The 15,913-nt window shown below is 39.1% G+C and overlaps 1 protein-coding gene across 4 annotated transcripts in view; it reads right to left on the bottom strand.

The window, feature by feature from the left end:
* The window catches only part of LOC119504659 (zinc finger protein 596-like), a 48,024-nt gene that overhangs the window by 22,046 nt on the left and 10,065 nt on the right, over positions 1 to 15,913 (bottom strand). The window contains exon 1 of one of the 4 annotated variants that reach the window (XM_037797022.1): positions 2,345 to 2,363. The exons of 2 other annotated variants lie outside the window; for them this stretch is intronic. The gene's annotated coding sequence lies outside the window, so the exon portion shown is untranslated. Of the gene's footprint in view, positions 1 to 1,470; positions 1,836 to 2,344; positions 2,364 to 15,913 lie in introns of those variants that run through there. One more of the 4 variants, XM_037797024.1, reaches the window with a different exon arrangement.

Raw genomic sequence — 15,913 nt, 5'->3', positions numbered from 1 at the left:
ACCCCAGAAACTACAGCCTTATGTGAGGATTTAAACAAACATGGAACCCAACTGCCATTTCAGTACAAACCAGCATTGGAGATGGAGTTATTCAGAAAGGATTTGTGGAAACTCCTGTTGTCTGATGGTTTTGACGCCTGTGTGCTTCATGCCAAGCTAACCAGATATTTGCAAGATCTGTATATACAGAGCCACTGCCAGTCTGGACTCAAGGGACACTGAAGGAAAAATTTCCTCAAAGACAGAATCATGGAAATTGAAGTCTGGAGTAAAGAAATCTCAGGCAAGATGGAAAGGGTGAGTTTGCCCCAGAGGTCAAGGGCAGGCCTTCTGCCTCCATGCTCAGGAAGAGTGCTGCCACCCCAGGCCCCAGAGAGGGTGAAGCACATTCCCTGGGGATTGGGGAGAGAGTTTTTGTGCCTGAGAGGCAGAGTCTGGGTAGCACCTTGATGTTTGATGGGGGTGGGTGGAGAATGGGGTATCCCCAAAGTGTGAATGTGTTGGAGCACTCACCCCAGCATTTGGAGAGAGAAAGGCTACCACAAAGGCCCTTGGAAAGTGTTGGACTCCTGTTTTCTCAAGCCCCAAGGAAAAAACATCATTCTATAAATGACTCTCAGACTTTGAAATCTAATGGAGTTTGCCCTGAAGATTTTGGGAATTGTTTCAGTCCCTTAAACTGTTTTCCTTTCAGTTTCTCCTTATAGCTATGGGAATGTTTACCCTATGACTGTCCCTCCTTTGTATACAGGAAGCAGATAACTTGTTCTACATTTCACAGGTCCAAAGAGGGGAATCTTGCTTTTGGACAGACCATGCCTGTAAATGATTTTGATGAGACCTTGTATTTACCTATTGTTAATTTAAGTATCTATGATATTGTGATGGGATGTATTTCGCATGTGGAAAGATGTCTTTTTTGGGGTTCAGGGAGTAGAATGTGCTGGTTTAGATATACTATGTCCCCCCAAATGCCATATTCCTTAATGAGTCTTGTGGGGCAGACATATTTAGTGTTGATTAGGTTGGAATCTTTGGATTAGGTTGTTTCCATGGAGATGTGATGCACCCAGATCTCCATGGAAACAACAATGGATAGGATAGATTATTTCCATCATCTGCCAAATACCTTACCAACAAATCTAGAATAGGTGCTACTTCTTGCACACTAGTTCCAATCAACATATCAATATAATGGACCAGCGTGATGTCTCGTGGCAGGAAGAAATGATCAAGGTCCCTGCAGACCATATTATGACATAGGGCTGGAGAATTGATATACCCATGAGGGAGCACAGTGAATATATACTGCTGGCCTTGCCAGCTGAATGCAAACAGTTTCTCGTGGTCCTTACAGCTATTAAGAAAAAAGCATTTGCCAAATAGCTGCATACCAGGTACAGGGGATGTGTTGATTTGCTCAAGCAATGATACCACATCTGGAATAGCAACTGCAATTGGAGTCATTACCTGATTAAGCTTAAGATAATCCACTGTCCTCCTCCAGGACCCATCTGTTTTCTGCATAGGCCAAATAGGAGAGCTGAATGGGGGTGTGGTGGGGATCACCACCCCTGCATGCTTCAAGTCCTTAAAATTGGCATTAATCTCTGCAATCCCTCCAGGAATCTGCTATTGCTTCTGGTTTACTATTTTGCTAAGCAGGGGAAATTCTGGCAGCTTCCACTTGGCCTTTCCCACCATAACAGTCCTCACTCCATGAATCAGGGGACCAATGTGAGGATTCTGCCAGTTGCTATGTCTATTCCAATTATGCATTCTGGACCTGGGGAAATAACCACAGAATGGGTTTGAGGACCCACTGGACCCACTGTGAGATGGACCTGAGCTAAGAGTCCATCGATCACCTGACCTCCATAAGCCCCAATTCTGACTGGACCACAATGACGTTTTGGGTCTCCTTGAATGTCACTTCTGAACCAGTGTCTAATAATCCCCCGAATATCTGATCATTTCCTTTTCCCCAATGCAGTTACCATGGTAAAAGGCTGTAGGTCCCCCTGGGGAAGTCTGAGAGGAAGATTAACAGTATAAATTTTTGGCAGTGTAAAAGGGCCCTTCCCCAAGGGTACCTGGCCTTCACCTCATTCAAGAGACTCTGGATCTATAAACTGTCTCAAGTCTTTGTAATTCAAGGGAGACTTTTGTTCACTTGAACTAGAATTCTTCTGTTTACATAGCTCAAACAAGAATTTAGTCGACTGCCCATCTATTCTACTACTAGGTACTCCATGATCTACTAGCCAACACCTTAAGTCTCTGCATGTCAGATTATTTTGATTGCTGCTTTGAGCCTGTTTTCCATAATGGTAGCCATGCCCACCTTGTCTTTGGCGATTAACTGCAGCCATGTGGCTTCTGCTGACTCAGGATCCAATTATCCTCATTGTGTTTAAGTATTCCAGCTCAGTGATAGCAGATCCTACAGTAATATCTGACCTACAGAGAAGGGGGACAGAGAGCTCTTTAGGGATGATGGAGCTAGTCTTACAAATTTATTCCTCACAGTCCTTGTAAAAGGTGTGTCCTTTGGACATTCCAGGGGTGTGAGAAGTCTTCCATGATAAATCCACTGTAACATTCCAATCTCTTTAAGCTTTCAATTCCCTCCTCTAAATTATACCAGGGCAGTTCTGGCATTTCGACCTCAGGTAATGCCGGCCACCTTTTGATCCAAGTTTCAGCCAACCACAGGAACTATTAATGCCCTTTCTAACACCTTGAGCTACAACACTGAATGCAGAATCTCTGCTTAGTGGGCCCACATCAGTAAATTCAGCCTGATCCAACTTTATATTCCTTCCACCATTATCCCACACCCTTAATATCCATTCCCACACATATTCCTCTGATTTCTGTCTGTATAAGTTGGAAAACTCCTATAGTTCTTTTGGAGTATAGCATACTTCCCCATGGGTCACACTTTGTACCTCACCCTTTGGGGCCTGTTGGGAATTTATTCTAGTTATAGGTCTTGAAGCAAAGACTGGTGATAGGGGTGGGTCATGAAAAGAATTAGACATATCCCTCAAGCCATTTACCTCAGGACATCCCGTTGCAGTTTCATCTCTTGAAACAGGATTAATCTCTCCAGAGGAGAGCTGCTTCCTCAGGGGGTTGATTACAGTTTGGCAGGCACTGAAGGGTTAATCTTTTTAGGTGGAGGTTGGATGGTAGGCTCCTCAGGGCAGACTGGAGGTTGGGAAGCTACTTCCTCAGGGCAGGCTGGAGGTGGGGGGGGGGCTATTTCCTCAAGACAAATCACTACAGGTATAGCTAACAAAGATTCAGCAGAATCCAGTCCACACTGCCATTATCAATCCATATGTCCCCATCCCAAGTTTCAGGATTCCATTCTTTTCCAATCAATGCCTTTACTTTTATAGCAGATACCCTGCGAATTTGAGATTTTAGTTTACATTGTAAATCTACTAGTTGCACAATGAGACTCTGGGTCTGGTTTTCAGAAATCTAAAGTCTGCAGCCACAGGAAATAAGATTTTCTTTCAAGGCACACATAGAAACCTTTATATCTGTCATACAGTGCTTAAGTTTCAAATTTGAAAGCTTTAGCTTGTCTCTTTCTCTTATAACTTTATCCAGCATTTCCAAGAGCAACCAGCCAACATCATTATACCTCTTAACTCTGCAAAACTCTGTTAAGGTGTCAAAAACACTATCACCCAGAGCCTTGCTTCATACAAGAGTATTATTAGTAGAATCAAATGGTGATATTTTGCATATCTCCACTGCCAACTCATGCCATGGACAGTCAATGCCATCTTGATTTTTGGAAATGGAGTCATTAGTACCTTTGAATCTAGTCAGAGTAGAAAACAAATTCTAAAAGCCCATTTTAAGACTCTGTTTCTCAAGAACCACTCCCAGTACCAACTTGTATTACGGTTCTCTAGGGAAACAGAATCAACAAGAGGTATCTACAAAAATAAGATTTTATAAAAGTGTCTCATGTAACTGTGGGTATGCAAGAGTCCAAATTCCATAGGGCAGGCAGCAAACTGGCAAATCCAATGAAGATATTCGATGAACTCCTCAGGCAGCAAACTGACAACTTCAATGAACATGTTCGATGAACTCCTCAGGAAATGAACTGGCAACTTTGTTGAACTCCTCAGGGAACACTTCGCTGGTTAGCCAAAGAAGAAGTGAAGGTCTTCTATCCGTCTCGCTTACAAGGCTCCAACTGACTGGATTAAATCCAGTTGATTGTATTCTCTCATTATGAAAAACACATCCTTCATTGATGTAATCATTCACAGCTGCAGCCAACTGACCGATGACTTAATAAACCAGACTTCTGGTTTATTAACCAGCCACAAATGTCCTTGTAGTAACAGTGTTTGCTTGACCAGACACCTGGGTACTATCACCCAGTTTAAGTTGACTTATGAACCTAACCATCACAAGTATCCTCCAGAATGACCTCTCAACTTGATTTGAAATCTTAGCCACTGAAATTTTATTTCTTTTTCCCCTTTTGATCAACCAAACCCACAGTGCCAAGGCCAGACATCTCTGGGAGTCATGTCTCACATTGTCAGGGCCAGGCTCATCCCTGAGAGTCATGTCCCACATTGCCAGGGGGACTTACATCCCTGAAAGTCATGTCCCAGATGGGGGGAAAATTAGTGAGTTAATTTGCAGAGGTTGGCTTAGAGAGAGAAGTCATATCAAAGCAACAAAAGAGGTTCTCTGGAAGTGACTCACAGGCATTAATAATTAGGCTTAGCTTCACTGCTACAGAAGTAAGTTTCATAAGGGCAAGCTTCAAGATCGAGGGCTTGGCTTGTTAAATTGGGAGCATCTATTGCTTAAGAGAATAGCAGGAATACCCTAGGTGGGGAAGTTTAATAGTTCTGTTTTCCAGTCCTTCAAGGGACTGTGCAAATACTTTTCCATTTTCTGCCCCAAATACTCTGAAATGCATCAAAGTATAACATTTTGGAAAAAATAAACATCTCTTCTTTTGGTCTCACACAGAAGTCTTAAAATACAGACATAATCTTTTACTCTGTATTCTGATTTACCTTAGTCTTAACCAGATCAGCTTCATTCACAACTCTAATCAAAGTGTGATCTCTTTTTCACCTTTTTTACAAGTTGCTGTAGGAGTAATGCTGTCTTTCAGAGCTGGAGAACTCGAAATGAGTCTCAGGTGTCACACAGATACCTACAGTGCCAAGGAACTACCAAGTTATACAAAGAGCAAAGCATCACAGAATTCAGAAATAGCAGTTAAAGCTCAAAAATAAATGTGACTGCTGTAAGAGCTTATAATCCAAGCCCTAATTTTCTTATAAGCATTTCTAAATGAAGCTACTTTCAGAAACAAAAACATTTGATAATTGTCTTATATTGGGGTCATCAACCACAAACCATAGCAGAAGTTTTGTCCTGTTTCACCTTTACACATTTACCAGGGTTATGTTAATTAAAAGGTAAACCATAATTTATGTAATTGTTTTGCTTCTCTTTTAAAGTCCCTTTTTGTGGCAAATGAAGTTCTGACCTATAGCTGACCACATATACTTTCAGAGAAGTATTAGAACAAAGTAGTGCAACTGACAAGTAAATCTGATTGTTTCCATGATCTGTAACCTTTTTCTAAAGAATTAACTAAAACTGTAACTACAACATCATACTATTGTCTAACATACAAACCAGTATCAGGATATAACATGGATAGTGAGAATACTGTGAAGTCTTCAGGGATTTTAAACAATCTCTAAATATATGAATAACATTTTACCCATACAAATTTAGCTAACAAAAGGATAAAAAAATCTTTTAATTATTGTAATACTTCCCAAATACCTGCTATGTAATGTTAGATTGTTTCAGCACTTCACTGTTACAAGGTGAAAGACAAAATCCTTTGTAGCAGTTTTCCTTTAAAAGGAAAATACTTGTCTTCTGAATAAGGTCAACATAAACATTAATAGCAATATTATTCTGATGTAAAATCTTTGTCTTCTAGACAGAGTACTCAGATGGTTAAGAAAAATTATTTATAACTTTTCATTAAAAGCAGACTAACAATCCACATTCTTTCAACAGAGAGAAAGCTAAACTTTAGTTTTGTATGAATATGCAATTTGACAAAAAAAGCTCTTTTTTAGAAAAAAAATTTATAAACAGGCTTATCAAATTTTGGTCAGCATTGACTATGACAATTTACTTCCACAAACTTTCTATAACTTTCCATATCCATCCATGGCTTGCAGTCAGCAAAAACTACAACAAACAAAATTTACTTTCTCAAACCTTTTACAACTTTCCAGTAACAGTATTTGTGAAGGCGAGAAGAAATGGAGATACCACAGAATAGTAAAAGAACAGAAAAAATTTATCCTTGGTTTTGGAATACAGCAAGGCATTTATATACTTTATACTCACAACACAGAAATTATTACATTACAATATGCCTAAAATCTCTCAGTCCAATTCAGCACTACGTTCAATGATCAGAAGAGCCCACGTTTGAAATTAGGAATTTATATTCAGAAGAAAACTCAAATTTTTCTCAACATTATTCCAAGAACTAAGTAATACCAAGAAAATGTTAGTTGACAAAATTAAGTCATGGCTTCTAAAAAAACTAGTTGAGACCTCTACTTATCCAAATGCTACTTTCTTATTCAAAAGTCTTTCAAGAGTCATCTTTTCTGAGTCTTCCCCTAGGTCTTTTTTTTTTTTTTAAGTTGTCTTCATATTTTTATTTTTCCAATGTCTACTTTTTTGTCTTCTAATATATATATTAGCACAGGAGTACATACATATGAGTTATACAACTTCACATTGGGGCTGTGTACATGATTTATCTTTTGGTAGGATGCAAAATCAAATATTTGTAAGGCCTGTGATTGAAGAGGGTTAAACTGGAGTTGGTTTCCAATCTTAGCAAATTGGGAAGTGAATCCCTAGGTCATTCTTTATGTCCTTTAAAAAAAATTCTTCCATCATTTTTATTCCTTTATTAAGATAATTAGCAGGTACTTTATATACTACTGTCTTATACCATGCCCCATACAAGTGTATTCTTACTAGAATATAAACTCTTTGAAGTTAAGAATTATGTCTTTCCCATTCATGACAGCACTTACTAACCTCATCAAAATATACTGCCTGACATTAACAAAGCTACTACAAATTCAAATTCTTCCACATACTGGAGTAACAAATGGCAATGTAATTAAAAAGCCAAATTCTTTGAAATCCAGGAAATTAAGGTTACAAAAACCTTAAATTCTTACTAAACTCAGCTGGCTCTTTAAATAGCACATATTTGAAGCATCTGCATATTCTGACTTTATTATATTATATAAATGTCATTATTACCAGGTACATTGCTCAGTTTATTCAACCTGTCCAGTTAGGCTACTTTTCAAGAGGAATTCTGAGAATGTACTTATTATACTAGCTTATTTTATCAGTCAACTTCTATAAATTTAGGGAGAACATACAAAATTCTGTTTGATGCAAAAAATCATAAAAACAGGAATCAGACTAGACTATCACTGCAACTTTTGCAGCTGTACTTGTTTTTCCTTTGTATTGCAGGTTAAAAAAACTTTGTTTTCGTATCTTAAAATTACAAACAACCTTAAAAGTACACTACGAAGCTCTGGAAAATATACTATAATTGTTTAATTAGACCCAAGCCTAAATCCAGGAAAACTTTTCCATAGCTCTCAAGGACCTTTCATTTTACTTAACTGAAATTTGGCAATTAGATTTTATTCAATTACTCCTATCCTAAGGCTATTTATATTTTAATAATGATCTGGTTACTATGGTTACCACTATAAAGGTATTGAAAAATTTTTTTAACAAAAACGGCCTATTTCATACCATTTTTTCTATGACTACCACTTCTAATCTCCAGGTCCAGTGGATCTAATTCCAAACTACACCTCTCCCACCTTTTTGCACCCAGCCCTTCCCTCATAGCTGCCTTGGGTAGTTAGGCCCTGGGGGAAGAGATAGGTGGAAAAGAAATATCTGGTCAGTTGAACTTGTTTTTTCTTGTGTTTTTTTTTTTGTTTGTTTGTTTGTCTTTATAGAATTTTTGATGTAACTTTACTGAAATATAGTCACATACTATACTATCACCTAAAGGGTACAACTATTCACAGTTTCATCATATAGTTGTGCATTCAACACCACAATTTTTGCAAATTTTCATTATTCCAAAAAATAAAAATGAAAAGAAAGAAAGGTAAAAGAGAACACTCAAAACATCCCATAACCCTCCTTCCCTCATTTATTTTTTTTTAATTTTTTAATTGAAATATATTCACATACTATACAATCACCCAAAGTGAAAAACAATTATTCACAGAAACATCATACAGTTCTACATTCATAACAATCAATTTTTGAACATTTTCAGTACTCCAAAAAAATAAAAATGAGAATAAAAATTCGAGTAAAAAGAACACCCAAAATGTCTCATACCCTCCTCCTCCAAATTATTCACTTTTTGTCCTGATTTTTCTACTCAATTGTGCGTATACTGGGTAAAGGGAGTGTGAGCCATAAGGTTTTAACATTCACACAATCACACCATATAAGCTATACAGTTTTGTATGATCACCTTCAAGTATCAAAGATACTGGATTGTAGTTCAACAGTTTCAGATAAACTAATAAACTAAAAACTAAAAAGGGATTTTTATATAATCCATAAGAGTTATCTCCAGAATGACCTCTTGACTCCATTTGAAATCTCTCAGCCACTAAAACTTTGTTTAAATTCTCCTCCCCCTTTTGGTCCAGAAGGGTTTCTCAATCACATAATGGGAGTCAGGTTCCACATTGCCAGGGAGATTTATAATTTAGAGTTATGTCCCAGGTAGGGGGTAGGGAGATGAGTTTAACTGCCAAGTTGGCTTCAAGAGAAAGACCACATCTGAACAAGAGAGGCCATCTGGAGGTGATTCTTAGGCCCAATTATGAGAAGGCTTAGCCTGTCATTTGCAGTGATAGGCTTCATAAGGGCAAGCCCTAAGATTGAGGGCTCGACCTACTAAGCTGGTGGTCCCCAACGCTTGTGAGAATATCAGGAATTTCCCAGCTGGGGAAGTTTAATAATTCCACATTTTTCCCACAGATCCTCAAGGGGGCCTTGCAAATACTTTTTATTCTCTGCCCAAATTATTCTGGGTTGTACTGAGGTTTCATGCTAACCTGTACAAACCAACAAAGTCTGGGTCTCACTCTCTAGTCAAGGTTCCATGTAATCATGGCATTTGACTAAATTGACCACAAAAGTTAGGCCCTGGGGGCAGAGATAGGTGGCAGAAAATATAGATTTTGCACCATATAACCACCTCTTCCTTTGGCCCAACAGAGAAACCAAGGTTTTAAAACACAGTTAATATCATCCTCTATTGTTTAGTCTGATCTACCCCAGTCTCAACCAAGTCCATTTCATTCAAATCTCCAAAGTGTGATCTCCTTTTCAACCTCTTTAACAGGTGATTCATGGGGTGATACCAACACTCACAGTTGCCGAGCTCTGGCTCTCAGTCCCAGGTGCCACACAGACACCTGAAGCTCCAGGGACTGACCATGTCACATAAAAACAGTTCAGAATCTCAAAATTCAGAAATCACTGTTACAACTCATAAATAAATGTGACTCCTGTAAGGGCCTACAATCTAGGAACCTTTACATAAGACTTCCCCTTATAACCCATGCTCCCAGATTCAATTCTCAAAGTTAACACATAATTATTAGCCCATATTAGTGAGGTATTATGTTTGTCTTTTCATTTCCGGCTTACTTCACTCAACCTACTGTCCTCACAGTATATTCACTTCATTGCATACCTCAAAACTTCATTCTTTCTTGCTGCTCCCTCATGCAAAAACATTCTTGTATTTGTACATTTAATCACACTCATTGACCACTCTAGCTTTCACTAAGTTATACAGTCCCAGTCTTTATCTTCTATCTTTCCTTCTGGTGTCATACAGACTTCTAGCATTCCTTTCAATCATATTCACAGTCATCCTTTTCAGTGTAATTACAATATTGTGCTACCATCACACAGTATTGTGCTATCCATTTCCAGATTTACACACTCAATCCTCTAGAACATTTTATACTTTCAACATCAGATGCTCGATCTCTACCCTCTATCTCCTGATATCTTCATTTCTACACTTTTCTCCAAATCTTTCTCTCCTGTCATTTCCTATCTGTAGTAAGCTCTTTAGTATTTCCTGTAGAGGAGGTCTCCTGTTTATCTGTAAATATCTGAAGGACAGTTTTGCCAGATATAGGATACTTGATTGGTAGTTTGTCTCTCAGTATTTTGAATGAATATGTCATACCACTACCTTCTTGCATCCTTGGTTTCTACTGAGAGATCCACATTTAGTCTTAGTGAGCTTCCCTTGTATATTATGGATTGCTTTTCTCTTGCTTTCACAATCTTTGTCTTTGACATTCAAAAATCTGCTTACTAAGTGTCTTGGAGTAGGTCTATTTGGATCAATTCCATTTGGGGTATGCTGTGCTTCTTGGACCTATAATTTTATGTTTCTCCTAAGAGTTGGAAAATATTCATTATTTCCTCTATTATTCCTTCTACCACTTTTTCCTTCTTTTCCTTCTGGGATACCTATAATGCGTGTATTCATGAGCTTCATGTTGTCCTTCAGTTCCCTGAGCCCCTGCTCATATTTTTTCATTCTTTTCCCTATCTGTTCCTTTGTGTGCAGGATTTCAGATGTCCTGTCCTCCATCTCACTGATCCTTTCTTCTGACTAAGTCTGCTGTCGTATGTGTCTATTGTTTTTCATCTCTTCTATTATGACTTTCATTCCCACAAGTTCTGCCACTTGTTTCAAGCTTAAGAATTCTTCCTTATGATCACCCAGTGTCTTCTTTATAGCCCTCACCTCTTTTGTCATATTCTCACCTCCTTCATATAAAAGATTTCTTTGAGCAACTATAATTAGTTGTTTCAACCCCTGAATCTTAGTTGAAATGTTAGTTTCTAATTTTGACTGGGCAATATCTTCTTGTTTCATAATGTGGCTCATGATTTTCTCCTGGTGTCCTGGCATCTGACTTTTGTTTATTCTGGAGGTTTTCTCTTTTGCCTAAGGTTTTCTTGTTGCTTGACTTTGATCTATATCTTTTCTTTTTTCTCTCCTTGGCCAGCTGTCAGATTGCTCTGCCCCCCCAGACTTCTCCCCAAAATCAGGTGTCCACCATGTCTTGCCACAGGGATGGCAGGTAGGTACTGAGCACCCCAGAAAGTTCACAATGTGTAGTAATACATATTTGCTGGCTTCCAGTAGTGCTCTGTTTTCCACTGGCTAGCAAGACCTGGGTTTGTTTTGGGGCCCTGCATTAACAGTTCAGTCTTCCCTATTTCTTAGCCAAAACAGGGCTGGGTTTCCATACAGGGTATGTAGACTGTCCAGCAAGTGGTGCTGTTCAGTAACTTAATTGTCCTCAGAGTCTGTTCTGCCTTTGAGCACAGGCTTTGTCTGACTGAGCCAGGTGAAACTGCAGGATTCCTATGCCCTCAAGCCCCCCCCCCCCAGGCCCTGGGGTCTGAGTTCTCTGAGGGAGGGTTGCTGCTTGAGCTGAGCCTCACCCCCTTTTCTTAGGGAAGATTCACCCCTCAGGATGTTATCTTCTAAACTTGAATTCCTCCTTTGTCTAACTCCACCCTTGCCTGGGTTAGCACTGACAACTGAAAATGCCTGAGGCTTTCTCTAATGGGTTGCTTAGAGTGAGAGAGAAAAAAAGGAAAAAGAGCAAAAGCCCCTTTTCAGAGCCAGTCCCCAGCCCATTTCCCACCAGTGGACCAGTGTTTGTACCCAGTTCTCAGCACCCCTTTTCTTGGGACACAGCTGTTTTCTGGTATTCTGAGCTCAGCCATCTCCAAAAGCCTCTGTTTTTATTTAGTTATGTATTTGTTTTTCCTTCAGCCCTGCCTCCTCTCTGCAGTGAGGAACCTCAGATCCTGCTTGCTTAGGGCTTACTGTTCTTGTGGCTTACATTCAATAGTCCAAAATTTTAAATTAAAACTGCAATTGGAGTTTGGTTGAGCTACTTTCCCATGATCCAGGCAGGGACTGCTTCTTTCTCCTGTTGAGAAGTTTGGCAACTCAGCCTGCCATGCTGGAAAGGGAGGGGTGCCAGCTCTGCAGTCTTACTTAGTTTTCATGCTGTAATTTCAGCTGTTCCACCCATTCCTGACTGGTGTATGATGTGTGAACAGTCACGGATGTCCCCTAACAGTTGTTCCAGACTATTCACTAGCTGTTCCTGGTTATTTACTAGTTGCTCTAGAGGACTAACTAAATTCCACAACTCTCTGCCATCTTGCTCCACCCCTGAATGTGGTTTCAAAAGCTTTAAATGAGAGAGGTAGGATTTGAGAATTCCTATGTCCATCTTTTAGTTGTTTCCAATTATTGTATTTATTTTACTTAATGCTGTGACTTGGAAAATTGGGAAAAGTCTTGCCTTTTCCCAAGGCAGCCCTCTGCTGGCTTATGGTAATTCGGGAGGTGGTTTCTTTCTAATGTACAGGTTTGCTTACAGTAATTACAAAAACTAAGGCTTTAAACACTGCTGTCCAGAGAGTTTCTTTCTTTCTTCCTTTCTTTCACTTTTTTTTTTTTTTTTTTTTTGGACTTCAGGAGTACTAATTTATATATTTATATAAAAGTGCTTATGTATTTTTAAGCAATTTGATTAGAGCTGTTTATGAATTTTTTCTGTTAATTGCCATTATCATCTGGAGGTATGAGAATACATTGAACAGGCAGATAGAAATAGAAAGTCACAAGAAACAAAAACACAGAAATACGTTTGAGAGGGACAAATAAAGAATCAAATAAACATTTTTCCAGTTTGCTAAAGCTATCATTAAACAAAATACCAGAAATGGATTGGCTTTTATAAAGGGGATTTATTAGGTTACAAATCTACGGTTCTAAAGCCATAAAGAGTCCAAACTAAGGCATCAACAGGAAGACACCTTCACTGAAGAAAGGCCTATGGGCATCCAGAACATCTCTGTCAGCTGGGAAGGCATGTGGCTGGCATCTGCTGGTCCTTTGCTCCCAGGTTCTGTTTTCAAAATAGCTTTCTTCAAAATGTCCTTGAGCTTGTCTCTCTTAGCTTCTCTCGGCTCTGTCCTTGTTCTCCCGGGGCATTTTTCTCTAAGCATCTGGTGGTTCTCCCTAAGCTTCTCTAGAGCAAACTCTGGGCTTCATCTCTTATGTACCATCTCCAAACACCTTTTTGTCTGCATCTCCAAGTTTCAGATGTTTGCCCCTGAGCTCTCTTAAGGACCCCAGTAAACTAATCAAGACCCACCTTGAATGGGCAGGGTCACACCTCCCGGAAATAATCTAATCAAAAAGTCTCACCCACAGTTGGGTGGGTCACACCTCCCTGGAAACAAACTGATCAAAAGATTCACCTGTAAGTCTGCACCCACAATCTGGATTAAAAGAACATGGCTTTTGTGGGGGAAATAATAGATTCAAACCAGCACAATTAAATCATCCCATTTCTGCTCTCTTTTGCAGAACTCTAACTATAATATAGTACCTTTCCATAGAGTCTTTCTCAGGCTATTTCTCTCCTGATTCTAAATCATACTGAGGCCTGATTGTGTTGCAGAAATAAACCTTTTTCTCATAGACTAATAACTAAAACCTTTCAAATATTTCAATAAAGTCCAAAAGGTCCCATTTTAAAGAATTTCTGTAATCAGTAAGACTCCAATACACTTCAACACACTTAACTATTACTATATATTTAAGCAACACACCAACTAATAACTAAACTGAATACACCAATTAATAAAACAGGCAATAGGTACTTAATCTAAGTACCATACCAGTTAACCGTTAAACAAGCACACTTAATTTCATTAAATACCAATTATTTGTTGGATGACTTATTTTCCAGGAGTATACTCAACAAACTCAGGTCAGGGCCTCAAACCCCATAGAGAATGGTGCCCAAAAAAACAGAAAGGTGTAGCAGTCAGAGCAAGGTGGCTCATTCCGGAAGCATGATGAAGGCCTTCAAGTCTAGGTCTAGGGGACTTGAATTGCCAAACTTCCTGATCCACTTTTACCTTGATGACCCATTCACCCAGTCAGATGTCTGGACTTGGAACGGGAAAGTGTTTCTCTCTTTGAAACTTTTTAAGGTGCCAAAAGGGACTGAAGTAATGGCAGAAGAGAATAATCTGATTGCCAAGCCTCTAGACAAGAGTGTCCAGCAGCTGCAAAAGACTCAGTTTGCTAATGCTGCCCTTTTGCACACACCAGTGCCAGTTTGCTAATGCTGCCCTTTTGCACACACCAGAAATGGACTGGCTTTTATAAAAGGGGGTTTACTTGGTTACACAGTTACGGTCTTAAGGCCATAAAGTGCCCAAGGTAAGGCATGAGCAATAGGGTACCTTCACTCAAAGAAAGGCCATTGGTGTCTGGAAAACCTCTGTTAGCTGGGAAGGCATGTGGCTTGTGTCTGCTTGCTCCCAGGTTGTGTTACAAAATGGCATTCTCCAAAATGTCAGTGTCAGCTTCCAACGGCTGTCTTCAAAATGTGTCTCTCAGCTGCAGCTCCTCTCAGCTCCTGTGTGTTCTTCAAAGTGTCCCTCTTGGCTGTAGCAGGCTCGCCCCTTCTATTTGAGCTTATATAGTACTCTAGTAAACTAATCAAGGCCCATACCAAATGGGCAGGGCAATACCCCCAAGGAAATTATCTAATCAGAGTTATCACCTACAGTTGGGTGGGTTGCATCTCCACGGAAACACTCAATTACAACGTAATCAACACCAATAACATCTGCCCACACAAGATTACATCAAAGATAATGGCATTTGGGGGGACATAATACATTCAAACTGGCACAGCCGGTTATTCATTAATCCAGGCATAATTGGCCATTTTATGAGTTCTTCAGGTCCTTTGTTTTCTTCTTTTCTGTCTTATTGTCCATCAAGTTGTTTCTACCACACAGAAATATTTCCACCAAAAAGTTGAATACAGAGAACTCTTGCTACTTGCTTTCAGTTCTGCTAGAGATTCTTGCACACCTTCTTTTGCTAAAAACCCTCAGAAAACTAGAAAGAAAACTCCCTCCACACGATAAATGGCATATGTGAAAACCCCCCAGCTAACATCATAATCACTGGTGAAAGACAAGTTTTCCCCCTAAAATGAGGTACAAGACAAGGATGCCCACTTTCAACCCTGCTATTCCACAATGTACTTTAAGAGCCAGAGCAAGTATGAAAGAAATGAAATTCATCCATACTGGAAAGGAAGATATAAAACTTTTCCTATTCACAGATGGCATGAACCTATAAAGAAAATCCCAAAGAATATGCTAGAAATATACTACAGGTAATAAACAAATTCAGCAAAGTGGAGATGTACAGGATTTATATGCAAAAATCAGTGGCATTTCTGTACAGCAAAAATGAATTATGAGAAATCAAGAAAAAAATGTGATTTACAATAGCAACTAAAAGAATCAAATATGTAACATAAATATATAACAATAAATATATAACAATAAATTAAACTAAGCTGTAAAGAATTTTTTTTTCCTTACATAGATCAGAGAGCACCCCAGAATATAAGAATAATGGATAAGACCATATGAAGGACACCCTGCTGAATGTGCCTAGTCAGGGTAACTGTTAATACACAGGAGGCAGTCCTTGTACTGGGGACTCCATCATAAATGTATCATTACTGAGGTCTAACATGATTAGACCTGTGTCAGACCTCAGCAACGAGGTCTGTTTCTGCATTTTCTTCTCTGCCTGTTTTGGCAGAGAAGAAAATGCACAAAATTAGGCCAAGGA

The sequence above is a fragment of the Choloepus didactylus genome, chromosome 10, assembly GCF_015220235.1.
Source record: "Choloepus didactylus isolate mChoDid1 chromosome 10, mChoDid1.pri, whole genome shotgun sequence".
NCBI classification, from domain to species: Eukaryota; Metazoa; Chordata; class Mammalia; order Pilosa; family Megalonychidae; genus Choloepus; species Choloepus didactylus.
This window is presented reverse-complemented; position numbering and strand designations above follow the sequence as displayed.